The sequence below is a fragment of the Panulirus ornatus genome, chromosome 51 (genome assembly GCF_036320965.1).
Source record: "Panulirus ornatus isolate Po-2019 chromosome 51, ASM3632096v1, whole genome shotgun sequence".
NCBI lineage: Eukaryota > Metazoa > Arthropoda > Malacostraca > Decapoda > Palinuridae > Panulirus > Panulirus ornatus.
Genome location: NC_092274.1, coordinates 1,339,676 through 1,357,053, shown reverse-complemented (window position 1 = coordinate 1,357,053; position 17,378 = coordinate 1,339,676). Strand labels below are relative to the sequence as shown.

The window sequence follows — 17,378 nt, the reverse complement described above, 5'->3', positions numbered from 1 at the left end:
TGCATCAATACATTACCACATCATCAACGATGAAAACACTGGTGTTATACGATTCGTGCAGCAGTGATCGTACCACTAGACTACGTGCGCACGTCTGGCAACGCCGAGACCAAGTGGTGCGCTTTCAAGCACCGTCGTACACACACACACACACACACTCGGCCATCTTGATGTAAATAAACATGGTTGTGGGTATTTACCGTACTGGCGGGTCTTCCACGGCGGTGACCTCGTCAATGAGAAACATGATACTGTACTGCAACTTTGGTGTTGGATGATTCCAATGGCCGTTAACGTCAAGTGTATATCAGTATATCTCCATTTATTACATGCTCCCGCTGCCAGGGTTCGAGTCCCACCTCTGATCTACGTGGATAAGACAACTCTGGCATATGGGTTCGTATCCCGACCTAGAGTATAGCATGTTTATGCCACGAAGGTTTAAGGTCGCCGTAAGTGCGATCGTTCGAAGATTCCTCATTGGGGAATGGTATCTCTTACAGTCAGCAGAACCCAGTGGCCGCCCGGTGGCCGACACGTAATCAGTGACCTTGGGGTATGAGGGGTTCGAACCCAGGGGCCATCATGCATTCAGAAGGAATACAAGCCATATATACCAATGGGCGCGAGCGAGGGCCGGGTGTAGCAAGACCAGCCCTGTTGACGGGGGTAAAGCCTGACTGACCTTGCTGGCGGGCCGCAGTGACACAAAACAAGTATTTTTAGCGGATGATTCCCGACGAGGGAGGGGGGGGGGGGGGGGGTGTCACCCCAAAGTGGTGGGGGGGGGGGGGTGTAGGAAGGGTCTAGCCTACCACAGTGGCTGTCATGAGACACGTCATGACTTATATGGAAGTAGAAGACGTCAAAGAGAGTTCCTGTTCTTGGAGGCACAACGGCAACTGAGGGAGGCAGCCCGCACTCAAAGGTCGCCGCCAAGCAATGGGTTGAGGGCAGTCGGAACACATTCGTAACCTCCTTCAGGACGTGTGTTCTCTACACCGGGTTTCGAACTCGCCTACGTTAACTGGAGTATAACACACAACAACCTGACTGACCACACTAGAAAACCCGACTTCGTGTCTGGTGTTTACGTTCAATGTTTTGGTTTTTCTTATGCAATGCTGGGCCGTCTCTCGTTTTCTCCTAGTCTGGGTCGTGGACACTTCGTTTTCTCTCCTTTGATCACAGAAGTACACTTCTGTTTCCACACGTCATCAGAGAAACCAGTTGTAACAACCGGGTGGATGATTCAAACCCTTTGAGCACGACTGTGCGACCCTTGTTAATGAAGGCCAGTCCATTACAACCAAGGGGGGGTTGGGTTGTCAGGATCTTGGCGACATGGTCTTCGTCAAACAAGCATCAGGATCACTTCGTTGGTCCCAAGCCAATTCTAACGGCAATGTCCATCAACGACCTCATCCAATGTGAAAAACTTTGGAGATGATTACAATTAACTGAGAGCAGTTTACGCGTCCTTGCGAAAAACGAGCTGTGGGAAGTCTTTGTTCTTAGTACTGCAGATGACCCCATGCTGAGCCCATGTGGCTATTTATCTAAGAGGTTGTGGAGAGGATGAGGTTGTGACTGTAAATACAACAGCCCGACACTCATGGCGGGGGACAGCGTCAGAACACCGTAAACGGTGCGACGGCGGCTTCGTACGCCCATCGTGGGCACTTGTCCATGTGAAATGAGATCATCAGTGTTATGTCAGTGTGCGTGGCTCATGTCACAGCGGCCCCCTCACTTCAGCGTTGTATCGAGGTACAAGACAAGACACGTTATCAGCTGGAGCACCACGAGGGTAAACACCGAGATGTGCCTAACGCGTCCCAGTGACGGCGGTTGTGTGTGAGTGATCATGACGCTGACGGTCGAGGAGAGAGAGAGAGAGAGAGAGAGAGAGAGAGAGAGAGAGAGAGAGAGAGAGAGAGAGAGAGAGAGAGAGAGAGAGAAGCCATCAAGCGGCGCCTGGCCGACGCTTGTGACCTTAAAGGACCGACGTGGAAGGAGGGCAGCGGACGTCTGTGTAAACTCAGTCCCCGGGTCAGGGGGGGCGCGTCGTCGCGAGGGGCGCGCGTCCGTGGCCGCCAGCCATATCAACGCCGAGATCGACGGTAATTCCAGACAATTCTGGACCTTCTCGTGTTGTGGGATCATTATCCTATCTTTTATGTTGCCTGCGTCTGCAGGGTAGCGCCATGTATGTGGGATTTTACGGCCTCCGCAGACTGTTTTCATTGCGTTTCGGTCACAGTGATTTAAGGTAATCTCAGCAGGATGTTAGGGATTTCATTTTTTAAGGGCATTAGAGGCTTCTGTTGCTTTCGTTCACCTGTTCCGGGGTCACAAGGGCTACGTCCAGTCCCGCCCATGTTTGTGGCGGGTCTATTACTCAATTTGTTTCGGGAATATTTTTACTTTGTTTTTCTTTTTCGTGTCGGAGGCCCATAAGGAAGGATGGCTACATGCGAACTTTTGAGAAAACGAACGAGACATTCCACAACCAGAGCATCCGAGCGTTGCAAAGTTGTTACTAAGTTTCTGTACGATGGATGAGGCGGTAAGGAAGCGGGTCACCGAGGTCAAACGCGGCTGTGTGAGTCTCGAGGATGACCCGCCCGCCCCAGGGGTCAGGAGGGCCTTCGGATGTTAGTGATGAGCGGGAATGTGGCTCCCCCAAAGTCCAGGTCTGGAGTATGGCGATGCAGGTGTGTCTGTGAGGCTTTTGGTCACGTCTGCTGCAGGTTCAGCAGGATGACTTCCCTACAACCTTGGGACACAGGATCGACCCCAGAGGGATGCCTCAGGCCACACGCTCCTGGAGCCGTGAGAGGTTATTTATCCAACCAACTTTATTTCCAGTCTGGTTTACTGGTAGACGATGAGACCAGCGTACAACACTGGGATCCAGACTCCAGGATGGAGTTCTAGCTATGGAAACCCAAGCACCTTCGATCTTTATGATGCAAAACTCTGGACTGGAAAGATCAGTATCTTCATTTCTTTTCCTGGAATTTCAAAGGGATGCTGATGCGTAGTTCACCACCATGCCGCTGACCTGACTCGACGCGCAGAGGCAACATGGAGAGACGGTAAGGAGGTGTGAGCCAGCGTAGTGGTTCGGCCGTGTGGTACACAACCTCTGGTGTTCGCGTCTGTGGTTTTCAGCAAGTGCGCCACCCTCCTCCCTACAGCCCAGACCTGAACCACAACTGACCGTGTTGTGTGTGGGAACTTCGCGACCCCACCACAGGCGTGGTGGCAGTGTTGAGGTCTTGAGAATAACTGGGGAAATTACCACTTTCAGCTGCAGCCTGGCTTAACTGACGACCAGAAGACTTGTGTGAGACTGAAATCATGAACTTACACGACAGTCTGAGGACGTGCACTATGATGAACGGAAATTATATATACCAAAAAAAATATATATACACCATCTAAGTGGCTGCCTTATTTTTTATGATACACCTTCTTTGCAAAGCTGTTTGACTGCCTCTCATACATACTCAGGGATACATTTGCTTCTCCACCAACGATATTACCAATTAACATTCCTCCGATGCAAGGCATAAGGAACTTCAGTTCCATTCAAATTACTTCACACATCCGGGCCGGATATAGAAAGATAAGGGCAGAACACTCCTCGGGGCACTGTAGACGCTTGATTAAACCTTCAGCAGTCCGGCGAGGCAAGGTCAGACGAAACCCAAACACATAAACCATTGGGTGAGGGAAGCCAACGAATCACCCATCTCCCCAACTGTTCCTCAACACACACACACACACACACACACTTGGCTAGGAAACATAACACGATTCGTAACTGACTGTGATAACCCACATCACGACCTAAGCTACCACAACCACACCTCCCAACCCTTGGTTACACACACACACACACACACACACACGTGTGGTCTGTAATTTGATCGAAAAAAGATATTCGTGGAAACATTCTGTGGACAGCCTAGTGAGGGAAAACCTTCTAAGAATTGAGATAAGGAATGGTATGTGTGAAGAAAGCAAATGTTAATCATGCACGGCAAACTCCGGGAGGGAGAATGAACGGGTACACCGCAATGGAAGGGTACACTGCTTTTTAAAACAGCAAAGAAAGCATTTGACGCTTACCCTTGCGAGAAAACTGATTTAAAACCTATACAATATAATGAAAAATGGGAAAAGGGCAGTACCACGGATGGATCGACGGAACGGAGGTCATGAGGTCTTTTCTGTCAAGACATGAATGGTGTCCCACAGGGTTTGCTACTGGGCCTTCAGTTGTTCTCAAACTGTGTATACCATTAGGCAGAGGCTCCCAAGTCATGTCTCAACATGGCTCTTTTTTATGTTAGCTGAGACGGCACGGGAAACTGAACGCCCTAATCAAGGACACATAACGGTATATATATATATATATATATATATATATATATATTATATATATATATATATATATATATATATATATATATATATATAAATATATTGGAAAGGATCACGGGGAAAATGAAACACGATAAGTTCCCAAGTGCACTTTCGTGTAAAAATCACATCATCAGGGGAGACACAAGAGAGAAATATAAGTCAGTTGATATACATCGAAGAGACGAAGCTAGGACGCCATTTGATAAACATGCGATTGTCTTGAATGGACTGTGGACCGAATGCCGCGACCAGGATTCGAACTTAAGTGATGGGCTCGACCCAGGGAGGCCCGTAACGCGTCATAGCCAGGAGCGCCAACCGCCTCACCACGGAGGCAAAGTTTATCTTAAAAGACGTCCAGTGTGCGATGGCAACAGCTAATGAAATTCAATACAAACAAAAGTAAAGTGATGAAGATAAGAAAGTGTTATACCACACCACACTATGAACACCATCTTGCAAGAAGCAAACGAGGGTCCAGAAGTCGACATAATCCATAATATGGCATAAAGAAAACTGTCACAATGTTTGTAAAGCACGCGATATCAGGCTCAAAATCAAGATATAGTTCATGGACAACGAGAAGACATTAAGAACCTATTCATCACAAACTGGTATGCTAAATGTAATATATTCACCACTCATCAGCTTTCCCAGTCCGAAGAAGCATATAATGAATAGAAAAATATATATATGTAATTCTACGATGGGCAACGAAAGTTACACATAAACCAAAACGTCTTGTCTGAAGTACGAGGGGAAAAGAATTGTAACCCAAGACCGGCGCCACAATCAGGACACAGAGGGTCAAGCAGAGGCATGATGACAATACTGTATGTACATCCTTCACTGTGGGGTCGAACAGGTCGGTTATTGAGCAATCCTTTCAAGCGGTGGAGAGGAACGGCTTCACGTGAAGACACAGCTCGGACAAGATTGGGAAACGTTTCTCTTTCGTACGTTCATAAAGATGTTAACGAACAGAACAAGATGATTACAGACATATGGACAGACGCTCTATAATATACATTTAGCACACACACACACACACACACACACACACATACACGCACATATATCTTGCTCCTGTGCAAGCGCCTTCTTTCCAAGTCTCAAATATAAACATAGTATGAAACTCCATTTCCCCCCACAGTACACACATATGTAAACTGTTCTCTACGAAACTTTACCACCCTTGAGATGGCCTTTAAACCCTCGCGTGTGATGACCCTAAACTCTGACCTGACCATTAGAGGGTTACCTCAAACTTTACGTCATCATACCCAAGGGTCGTACAGTGGCGGAGTACAAGTACTCTCGTTCCTAAAAGGTGACTTATGATCATTTTATGACCAAAGTAACAGTAACTTTCTCACACATCACCTTAAAATCATAAACAAATTTCCTTATTAAAAAAAGTTTCGGCTTGGATCAGCATCTGTTCCTCAACACATCATCAACCTTCTCAACCAAGTGTTTGAGGCAGAAATAGTTCTTCATCAACATAACTAAACAGTCACCATCACCTGCAAGCGAGACCATAAACACGAAGTTATTTGGGAAAACATGAAATCAAATATCGAATAAGTAATATGCAAAACAGTTTGCTTCCCTATTTCCCTAACACTTACCCACTTACCTACATGCTAATCCAGTTCCAAATTATGAATGGTCCATAAAATAATAACTAACAGTGAACTACAGATAAACTACAAAGAAGGTAATTAAATACTTCGCATCATTATAAAATATCAAAAGTCCACTTTGCCAGTACCTGAGTGCCTACTGAGCTATTTTTGTCCGTTAATAATGTATACAAAAGTAACTGTATTTACGCCATTCACGCATGCGCCGCCAACACTAAACACAGTATGCATATACAGCGTCTGTTCACTGTACCTCCTGATGAAGCAGCGAATTTTTGGACCAAGTTGTTTACGTCTGGCGTCAGCGGCCATATGGACGAAGCTTTTGCATACAAATTACTTCCTAGTTTAAAATCTGCCGGCAAGGAATGGACAAGCTTTTAATGACGACAAATATCACCCATTTTGGTCTGCGCATCAATAAACATAACGGTTTTGATTATCTTTCGCAGAAGTAATCAAGAAGTTGATGTAAGTCAAGGTTTCTCGCTTAAATGCACCCATCACCACCACGAAAATTTCTAATACTTTTATCATAGCTTACAAGAGCATTACAACCCGGTGGTTGTTAATTTTGTTATAAGCAGACGGGGGCAATTACTTTGTTACGCGTCACAAGGGTGTGCCAATGTAACTGAGGTTATAATTTACCGGTTGGCGTCATGAAGATACCGCAAGATGCGGCACTATCAAGTCTGTGACTTGCAAAAGCCATCGTAGTAATTTCTTGGACCACTGCCTCCCAGTAGGCAGGCTAGGGCGTGGCCCCTAGCGCCGTGGCTTCTGCTGGGACAGTAGGTCATCGCTGCCACCAACCACCACCATCACCACAAGGTGACCTCCTCCTCCTCCTCCTCCTCCTCACTGCTTACTTCCAGCCACAAAACTCATGGTAAACATTATCAACTTACATTGTCCTGTGGCTACTGGCCGACTGTAAACGCATGCTTGCAAACAGCCATGCTTGCGCATGCGCTTAACTCCAAAGGGAATATCTTACCAGATACTTCATACTGTTATAACAAAAAAAAAATATTACGTCGTGTATCTGTACTATAACGTTCCGGGGAAAGGTTAAGGTTGAGGTTGTGGTATGGCGCAATGGGGTTGGGGGAATAGCAGCGAGGTTGGATGTGAGAGGCCTGGGAATGGGCGGGTGGAGGCTGGAGAAAGCTGAGCGTGGGCGGTGCATGGCCGCCGCTGTAGAGTAAGCAAACCATCAATTTATTCCACACTCGACAATGATATGACTGAGCACGTCGCCCGGGGCGCCCCCTACGATCAACGGTGGCTCTGGAGTGTTTACATAAGCTATAGTCCAGCCCTGATCACAACATAGGACAAGTTGTAAACAAATAAGTTCCCCCCCAGGAGTTTATTTACAGATGAATTCCACGACGTATTGCCTCCCCTCCTCCCCTTACCTCCCCACGAAGTATAGACTTACCTTAAACACTCGTGTGGTGTCCGTGTGTGTGTGTGTGTCGGGTTGGTCGGCGATTCTCGACCTTACGACCAGCCAGATCACACCTGTTTGAACATCCAAGCTTGTCGTCTCTTCCCACTAACTCACTATGGCCATTTTCACGCTACTGATCCATACAAAGGTGTGAGCTACGGCCACGCCACTAGGGCTGGTGTCCCGCTGGGGGAGTTCCTAGGCTTGGGGAATCGACCACTGTTTGTTTTGATTTGGGCAGGTCGTAAGGTGGGTTGGGAGGAGGTGCGTACTGGACGGCAGCCCGTGCAGCTCCACCACACGTGTGATTGATTTATATCAGCGGTCGCTCACTACCATCAGATGTTTCGTATATAAATCCTCTCCACATACACAAAATTCGATGTATATAACCACACTAGAGCAGCGTCGAGGGGCTTAGGGTATCCTTTCACCCCCCAAAGCCGACCAATGTTATCTCCAACAGCGCAATGTGGAGCAGAGAGTCGGTGGCGATGAAGGCGAGGCTATTTCTGCCTAGCAAGTGCTTGCCAAAGCTGCAGGCTGTCCTGCCTCCCTCAGCAGGCCGTCACTCTCCTCATTTCAGCTTCGTCCGTGACCTGTAAACCATCACACATCTCTCACCACACTCTCCCTGCAATCCACCATCAGCCAAGTCTTATTCGCACTATAATCGAAGTATGTAGAGCACCTGCTGGCTGCACGAATCTAAATAAATCTGACTAGGGTGTACCACATCGCGACAGTATCAGGGAACAACCTCACTGCACAGGCTTGGGTTACCAACTTCCCACAAGTGCCAGTGTTGACGGAGCTGTCGTACGCCAGGCAACGACGCAATGCAGCCGGGTCGAGACTTATTGTACGACAACGAACCAGTTCCAACATAATCACTTTCCTAGTGTATATGTCACGTATTGCTATCCTCCCGTTAAATTGCGACTAACTTAACATTAACAAACCATCGAGTGACTGTTAAACTCATTATACAGTTATTCTTTTAACCCAATAACATATTGTGGGCCAGATTGCTTTCGATATGAGCTAACATATTCTTAATTACACGATTTGTGAATATAATTTCGGAAATATTTACCATCTGATGCTTCTAATTGACGAGCCTACAAGTGTATGAATGGTGCATATTCTCCTCGCTCCAAGGCCACATTAGCAGTCTGAGCGCATCCTAAATGTGGTTAGCTCTTACCTTAACTACCATCCTTGTTATAAATAGTCCTGACTCAACCTTGACTAAGACTTACCTTGATCACCACTCAGACTGACCACCCCTTGTTGTAATTACCACCCTAACTGACCACCCCTTGTTGTAATTACCACCCTAACTGACCACCCCTTGTTGTGATTACCACCCTAACTGACCACCCCTTGTTGTGATTACCACCCTAACTGACCACCCCTTGTTGTGATTACCACCCTAACTGACCATCCATTGTTGTGATTACCACCCTAACTGACTACCCCTTGTGATTACTACCCTAACTGACCACCCCTTGTTGTGATTACCATCCTAACCGACCAGCCCTTGTTGTGATTACAACCCTAATCATGACTATATCTCATCCTGATCACCACCCTATTCACGATTAGCCGTGACCATAATCATCACCCTAATTACTACCAGTTCCTATGGTAACCACCACCTCGGCCACGGCCCTCAATCCTACCCTAAAGGGAACCATCCTATGCCTTACGAGCCTAACCACCCCATCCCAGCACAGTAACGACCCTTACAATTACACGCTAAACTATGCCCAGCTAAATCACCCGAGTCCTCATCACTCTACCCTATGTACCAATTATCACCCTAGATAATGTAAGTTCTGGGCGTCGCCTAGTTAGGAATCACCCTCCCGAACCAAACTACTCTTTGATTAACCAACAAGCCTCAAGGAAGAATAAAAAAAAAAAGCCTCTACTCCCAGATCTCCTGACTCAAGGAAACACAACAATGGCAATACACACACACAGACGTGACCCCACGAGCAGAGAAAGCGCCCTCCAGCTCAGTCTTCACCACCCTTCCAGATATAAACCTCAACTCCCGAGACGTACACGGGTTACTCTCTCCCGTGTGTGAAGTACGTTGCCACAGATCAGACTTACCCGTTGGACATAACGAAGAAAAAATCCTTCCTAAACATCACTAATCGAGCAATTAGATACAAGCCTCAGGTTACTTCAGTATCCGATACATTACCACAGAAAACGAGCATCACTAACATTAGAGAAAAGGGTCATTCACTATGTTTGAGGGGTAACTTATGTACAACATAAACAAACTTCATCCTTGTCATTTAGAGAGAAAGTATGGCATTTTAAACGTTAAAAAAAAATATTTCCTAAATAAAAGTTAATAACAAATAGAGAATGGAGGTATGTATAGGGCTGTTATTACTACTGTTTATTTATGACAGTACAAACTGCCTCCTCGACCCACTGCTGAAACCAAAGATATGGGATTAATGGTAGACCCAGGGGGAGTAATTATCACCCCAGGAGAAAAAAAATCACCCCGGGGGGGGGGAGAAACGGTCGCTCCAGGGAGAAAAAGGATCTCATGGGAATAACAGTCATTCCAGGGGAGTAACCGTCGTCCCAGGGGAGTAATGGTGGTCCCAGAGAAGTAACAGTCATCCCAGGGGAGTAACGATCGCCCCAAGGGGAGTAACGATCGCCCCAAGGGGAGTAACGATCGCCCCAAGGGGAGTAACGATCACCACAAGGGGAGTAACGATCACCACAAGGGAGTAACGATCGCCCCAAGGGGAGTAACGATCACCACAAGGGGAGTAACGATCGCCCCAAGGGAGTAACGATCACCACAAGGGAGTAACTATCGCCCCAAGGGGAGTAACGATCACCCCAAGGGGAGTAACGATCACCACCAAGGGAGTAACGACCGCCCCCAGGGGAGTAACGATCGCCCCAAGGGGAGCAGCGGGCGTCCCAGGGGAGACATGGTCACCTCAGGGGAGTAAAACCTGCCCCTGGGAGCAGAGGTTAGGCAAAGAGCAACATTTGTTAAAACCAAAGCTATATTTGTTGGGCAAAAAGCTATATGTGTGACGTAAAGAACTATAGGTAAAGTGCTATATTTGTCAGTATATGACCTATAATTGTTAGGTAAATAGCTATATTTGTCAGTATATGACCTATAATTGTTAGGTAAAGTGCTATATTTGTCAGTATACGACCTATAATTGTTAGTATAAGATATATATTTGTTAGTATAAGAGGTATAATTGTTAGGCAGAGAGCTATCTTTGTTCGATAATTATATTTGTTAAAGATATATATATATATATATATATAATATATATATATATATATATATATATATATATATATATATATATATATATATATATATATATATATATATATATATATATATATATATATATATATATATATATATATATATATATATATATATATATATAGCTATATTTGTTCGGTAAAGAGCCATATTCGTTAAGATCTACATTTGTCTGGAAAAGACCTAAATTGATCAAACAATACATATGAATAATTTGCTTTAGTCGCCCCATTAACCGACTGTAATATCTGACCATAGATAGGGTCGTGTAGCAACGGTTAAAATCATCATCAAACATTATCCATTACTGAATCAAAACTCTGTGTTCTAAATCCTAAATAATATACATCACTTATAAAACTATTAAAACCTTTAATATGTTCCAACCTTACTATATCTCGTAAGGTTGCCACAATCATAAATCAAAATAAAACATATATACATTGTTCTCGGTGTCTTTATTACGACTAGAATTGAAAAGGCAAAGAAGCTATAGAGACTACACATGGTAGCTTTTATATATATACCCTATATATATATATATATATATATATATATATATATATATATATATATATATATATATTGTGATGGTAAAGATGTGGTGTCATTGCTAAGATGAATGCGAGATGACTGTGATAATATAACTATGTTTATGAGGGCAATTATGAACGTGTTGTGAACTCAGGTGACGAGTTGTGTGATGAGGTGGATGAACGAGTTTTGGGCAAGTGATACATATGTGAGGCTGAGTGAGGGCAGTTGTGAGGAACCTCAACGATAAAAATGTCCCCCCTTCCTGACGTCATCTATATTTGGCATTGATCCATTTTCTATGTCTTGGGGTCTTTCTACTGAACAATACTGCTGAAACAGTCTCGACATGTTTACTACTATCTCCCCGTTTTCTAATCCCATTTTTTTCCCGTTCGCTTACTGACTGGGTACAATCCCTTGGAAGGTGTAGGAATGGGGGGGGGGGGGGGCTTCTAACTTCTATACACAAGCTACGGTACTACAGTATAGCAAATAGATCTGAAATAGATGTTCTATCACCACCCCTCTCTCACTCGAGCCTATCTATGGCTTTCAATTATTCTCCAATTCTGATCTGTTTCTAAAACAATCAATTAGATAATAAATAAATAAATAAATATATATAGATATATGTATATATATATATATATATATATATATATATATATATATATATATATATATATATATATATATATATATATCATTTTATCCCTGGGGATAGGGGATTAAGAATACTTCCCACGTATTCCCTGCGTGTCGTAGAAGGCGACTAAAAGGGGAGGGAGCGGGAGGCTGGAAATCCTCCCCTCTCGTTTTTTTTTTTTTATATTTTCCAAAAGAAGGAACAGAGGGGGGTCAGGTGAGGATATACCACAAAGGTCCAGTCCTCTGTTCTTAATGCTACCTCGCTAATGCGGGAAATGGCGAATAGTTTAAAAGAAAATATATATCATTTATTTTGCTTTGTCGCTGTCTCCCGCGTTAGCGAGGTAGCGCAAGGAAACAGACGAAAGAATGGCCCAACCCACCCACATACAATGTATATACATACACGTCCACACATGCAAATATACATACCTATACATCTCAGCGTATACATATATATACACACACAGACATATACATATATACACATGTACATAATTCATAGTCTGCCTTTATGCATTCCCATCGCCACCTCGCCACACATGAAATAACAAACCCCTCCCCTCTCATGTGTGCGAAGTAGCGCTAGGAAAAGACAACAAAGGCCCCATTCGTTCACACTCAGTCTCTAGCTGTCATGTAATAATGCACCGAAACCACAGCTCCCTTTCCACATCCAGGCCCCACACAACTTTCCATGGTTTACCCCAGACGCTTCACATGCCCTGGTTCAATCCATTGACAGCACGTCGACCCCGGTATACCACATCGTTCCAATTCACTCTATTCCTTGCACGCCTTTCACCCTCCTGCATGTTCAGGCCCCGATCACTCGAAATCTTTTTCACTCCATCTTTCCACCTCTAATTTGGTCTCCCACTTCTCGTTCCCTCCACCTCTGACATATATATCCTCTTGGTCAATCTTTCCTCACTCATTCTCTCCATGTGACCAAACCGTTTCAAAACACCCTCTTCTGCTCTCTAAACCACACTCTTTTTATTACCACACATCTCTCTTACCCTATTATTACTTACTCGATCAAACCACCTCACACCACATATTCTCCTTAAACATCTTATTTCCAGCACATCCACCCTGCTCCGCACAAATATATCTATAGCCCACGCCTCGCAGCCATATAACATTGTTGGAACCACTATTCCTTTAAACATACCCATTTTTGCTTTCCAAGATAATGTTCTCGACTTCAACACATTCTTCAAGGCTCCCAGAACTTTCGCCCCCTCCCCAACCTATGATTCACTTTCGCTTCCATGGTTCCATCCGCTGCCAAATCCACTCCCAGATATCTAAAACACTTCACTTCCTCCAGTTTTTCTCCCTTCAAACTTACCTCCCAATTGACTTGTCCCTCAACCCTACTGTACCTAATAACCTTGCTCTTATTCACATTTACTCTCAGCTTTCTTCTTTCACCCACTTTACCAAACTCAGTCAACAGCTTCTGCAGTTTCTCACACGAATCAGCCACCAGCGTTGTATCATCAACGAACAACAACTGACTCGCTTCCCAAGCTCTCTTATCCACAACAGACTGCATAATTGCCCCTCTTTCAAAAACCCTTGCATTCACCTCCCTAACAACCTCATCCATAAACAAATTAAACAACCATGGAGACATCACACACCCCTGCCGCAAACCAACATTCACTGAGAACCAATCACTTTCCTCTCTTTCTACACGTACACATGCCTTACATCCTCGATAAAACTTTTCACTGCTTCTAACAACTTGCCTCCCACACCATATATTCTTAATACCTCAGAGCATCTCTATCATATGACTTCCCCAGATCCATAAATGCTACATACAAATCCATTTGCTTTTCTAAGTATTTATTACATTCATTCTTCAAAGCAAACACCTGATCCACACATCCTCTACCACTTTTGAAACCACACTGCTCTTCCCCAATCTGATGCTCTGTACATGCCTTCACCCTCTCAATCAATACCCTCCCATATAATTTACCAGGAATACTCAACAAACTTATACCTCTGTAATTTGAGCACTCACTCTTATCCCCTTTACCTTTGTACAATGGCACTATGCAAGCATTCCGCCAATGCCAAGGCACCTCACCATGAGTCATACATACATTAAATAACCTTACCAACCAGTCAACAATACAGTCATCCCCTTTTTTAATAAATTCCACTGCAATACCATCAAAACCCTCTGCCTTGCCGGCTTTCATCTTCCGCAAAACTTTTACTACCTCTTTTCTGTTTACCAAATCATTCGCCCTAACCCTCTCACTTTGCACACCACCTCGACCAAAGCACCCTATATCTGCCACTTTATCAGCAAACACATTCAACAAACCTTCAAAATACTCACTCTATCTCCTTCTCACATCACCACTACTTGTTATCACCTCCCCATTAACCACCTTCACTGAAGTTCCCATTGATTCCCTTGTCTTACGCATTATATTTACCTTCTTGCAAAACATCTTTTTATTCTCCCTAAAATTTAATGATACTCTCTCCCCCCAACTCTCATCTGCCCTCTTTTTCACCTCTTGCACCTTTCTCTTGACCTCCTGCCTCTTTCTTTTATACATCTCCCACTCAATTGCACTATTTCCCTGCAAAAATCGTCCAAATGCCTCTCTTTTCTTTCACTAACAATCTTACTTCTTCATCCCACCACTCACTACCTTTTCTAATATGCCCACCTCCCACGCTTCTCATGCCACAAGCATCCTTTGCGCAAGCCATCAATGCTTCCCTAAATACATCCCATTCCTCCCCCATTCCCCTTATGTCCTTTGTTCTCACCTTTTTCCATTCTTTACTCAGTCTCTCCTGGTACTTTCCTCACACAAGTCTCTTTCCCAAGCTCACTTACTCTCACCACTCTATTCACCCCAACATTCTCTCTTCTTTTCTGAAAACCTCTACAAATCTTCACCTCGCCTCCACAAGATAATGATCAGACATCCCTCCAGTTGCACCTCTCAGCACATTAACATCCAAAAGTCTCTCTTTCGCGCGCCTATCAATTAACACGTAATCCAATAACGCTCTCTGGCCATCTCTCCAACTTACATGCGTATACTTATGTATATCTCTTTTTAAACCAGGTATTTCCAATCACCAGTCCTTTTTTCAGCACATAAATCTACAAGCTCTTTACCATTTCCATATATATATATATATATATATATATATATATATATATATATATATATATATATATATATATATATATATATATATATCCTATTAATTCGAACTATATGATATAGCTGGGCGACCCATTATAGCCGTCTACTGTGATGTAGGATTCAAAATTCTAACTTTGGTGTCTGACAACCTCTTGACCCGACCCATGATGGGGGGTAGGAGGCAGGGGAGGTGTGGGGATATGGAGAGGAGGAGGAAGACGAGGAGGAGGAAGAGGAGGAAGAGGAGCAGGAGGAAGAGGAAGATATGGTGAGGACAGGTGGAGAGGAGTTACGTAAGAGGGCGAACCTCATGTTTGAGGTGGTGGATGGGCGTGATAATTCCTCGATGGGCGTGTGTGGGCGTGGCTGGGGAGAGGATGAGTGTGGGGAGATACGCCCAATGGGTGGTGACTGCCTGCTGGGGGTTGGGGAGGCGTGGCCGGTCGTGGGGAGGCAGTGGGGAGGCGTAGGGCTTGGGTGAAGAGGTGGGGTGCGGGCGAAGCTCCGAGGAAGTCTCTCCCCAGGGTCAGTGTGGGAGTCTGGGGAGTGTCGCAGCCTCTGGGGAGAAGACGTCGTTGTGGGATGTTGGAGACGGCTGGGGGCGTGGCGAGTGGGCGTGTTGGTGGTGGAGGAGGGCTGCTGTCCCTGCTGGGGCTGGTCCTCTGGGGATGACCCGGGCGGCGGGGTTCGAACCCCGTACAGGCTGGACACGATGACTGGGAAGTGGGCACCGACCTCCGGCGGGGGTGAAGCTGGCCGGCTGTCCTTCAAGAGTTCCTCCACCATGAAGGATGTTGTTCTGGGGGCGGGGCGGGGGCGTGCCGCAACGACAGGGGGCGGGGCGTGGGGCGGCGCAGCTACGTGGGCGCTGGGGCCAGGAACCGCCTGCGGTTGCTGCTGGTGATGGTGATGGTGGTGGTAAGGGATGAGGGCAGCTGCAGCAGCGGCCGCAGCCGCAGCATGCGGCAGGAGCGGCAGTGTGGGCGGCATGAGAGACGCGAGGGCCAAGCTGACGCCCGCGTCCACGCCCACATTGGAGGGGGGCGCATCGTTCGGACCCCCAGACCCTGGGTAGAGCGCTGCGCCGTAATAAGGAGAACCTGAAGAAGAAATAATACATGAGTTCCCCTAATAAGAAATTCCATTTTCAATAATATTAATCAAAGAAAACGGCAATTACATAATATTTAACGGAGGACTTAGATATAAGTGAAGACATTGTGATTCTAAATTGATTCATCGCCTCGAGGTGGAACCCCCCAATTAACGCAGAAAAAGAATAAGAAAGAAAAAAAATATCTTCGCCATCTAAGAAGTCAACCACAAAACCATTATTGTGGGAGGTTTAGAACGCCTAATGTTGATACAGTGTGTTCTGTACAACGTATAGTGATAGTGAATATGAGGCGATAGTGAGTGAAAATGCGTCAAACATACGGTGATGGTGAGATGCCTCAAGCGGACACCTGATGGTGAATTAAGAAATTAAAACAGCAGTGTGAGGAATTACGACACAAAGTGAAAAATGACGATTCAAGGTAAGAAATTACGATTTAAAGAGAGAAATTACGATTTAAGATACGATTTAGAGTGAGCAATGACGATCTAAGGTGCGAAATGAGCGCACTGGGCTGAGGAACTGGAGAGCGAAGAATGACACCAGAGAGACGATGAATTATGATAACACATGAGACGACTCCAGTAACCAGGTAGTACAGACATGGACAGCGGCCACAGTGACAGGATGAATTATGATAACACATGAGACGACTCCAGTAACCAGGTAGTACAGACAACATGGACAGCGGCCACAGTGACAGGATGAAGCATCACATTAATAAGGTAATGTGACGAGGGATGACCATGATGACGTAACCACAAAATAAGGAGGGGAAATAAGGGATCGCAGGGTTAAGGTGAGACACCACATGAATGGGGTGAGAAAATGAAAAATATATGAAGAATTAAATAATAATAATAATATCAGGAATTATAATAATTGTTAAATAAATCGTATAATAAGGCGAGGAAGTAAGGTGAGACACCTTATTACTGAGAGAAAATAAAAAAATATATGAAGAATTAAATAATAATAACAATAATAATAATAATAA

At 44.9% G+C, this 17,378-nt stretch overlaps 1 protein-coding gene across 1 annotated transcript in view; it reads right to left on the bottom strand.

Moving 5' to 3' along the window:
• The window catches only part of Timp (Tissue inhibitor of metalloproteases), an 81,526-nt gene extending 73,187 nt beyond the window's left edge, over positions 1 to 8,339 (bottom strand). Inside the window, exon 1 of the mRNA XM_071691745.1 lies at positions 7,531 to 8,339. The gene's annotated coding sequence lies outside the window, so the exon portion shown is untranslated. The remainder of the gene's footprint in view (positions 1 to 7,530) is intronic.
• Between the last annotated feature and the right edge of the window lie 9,039 nt (positions 8,340 to 17,378).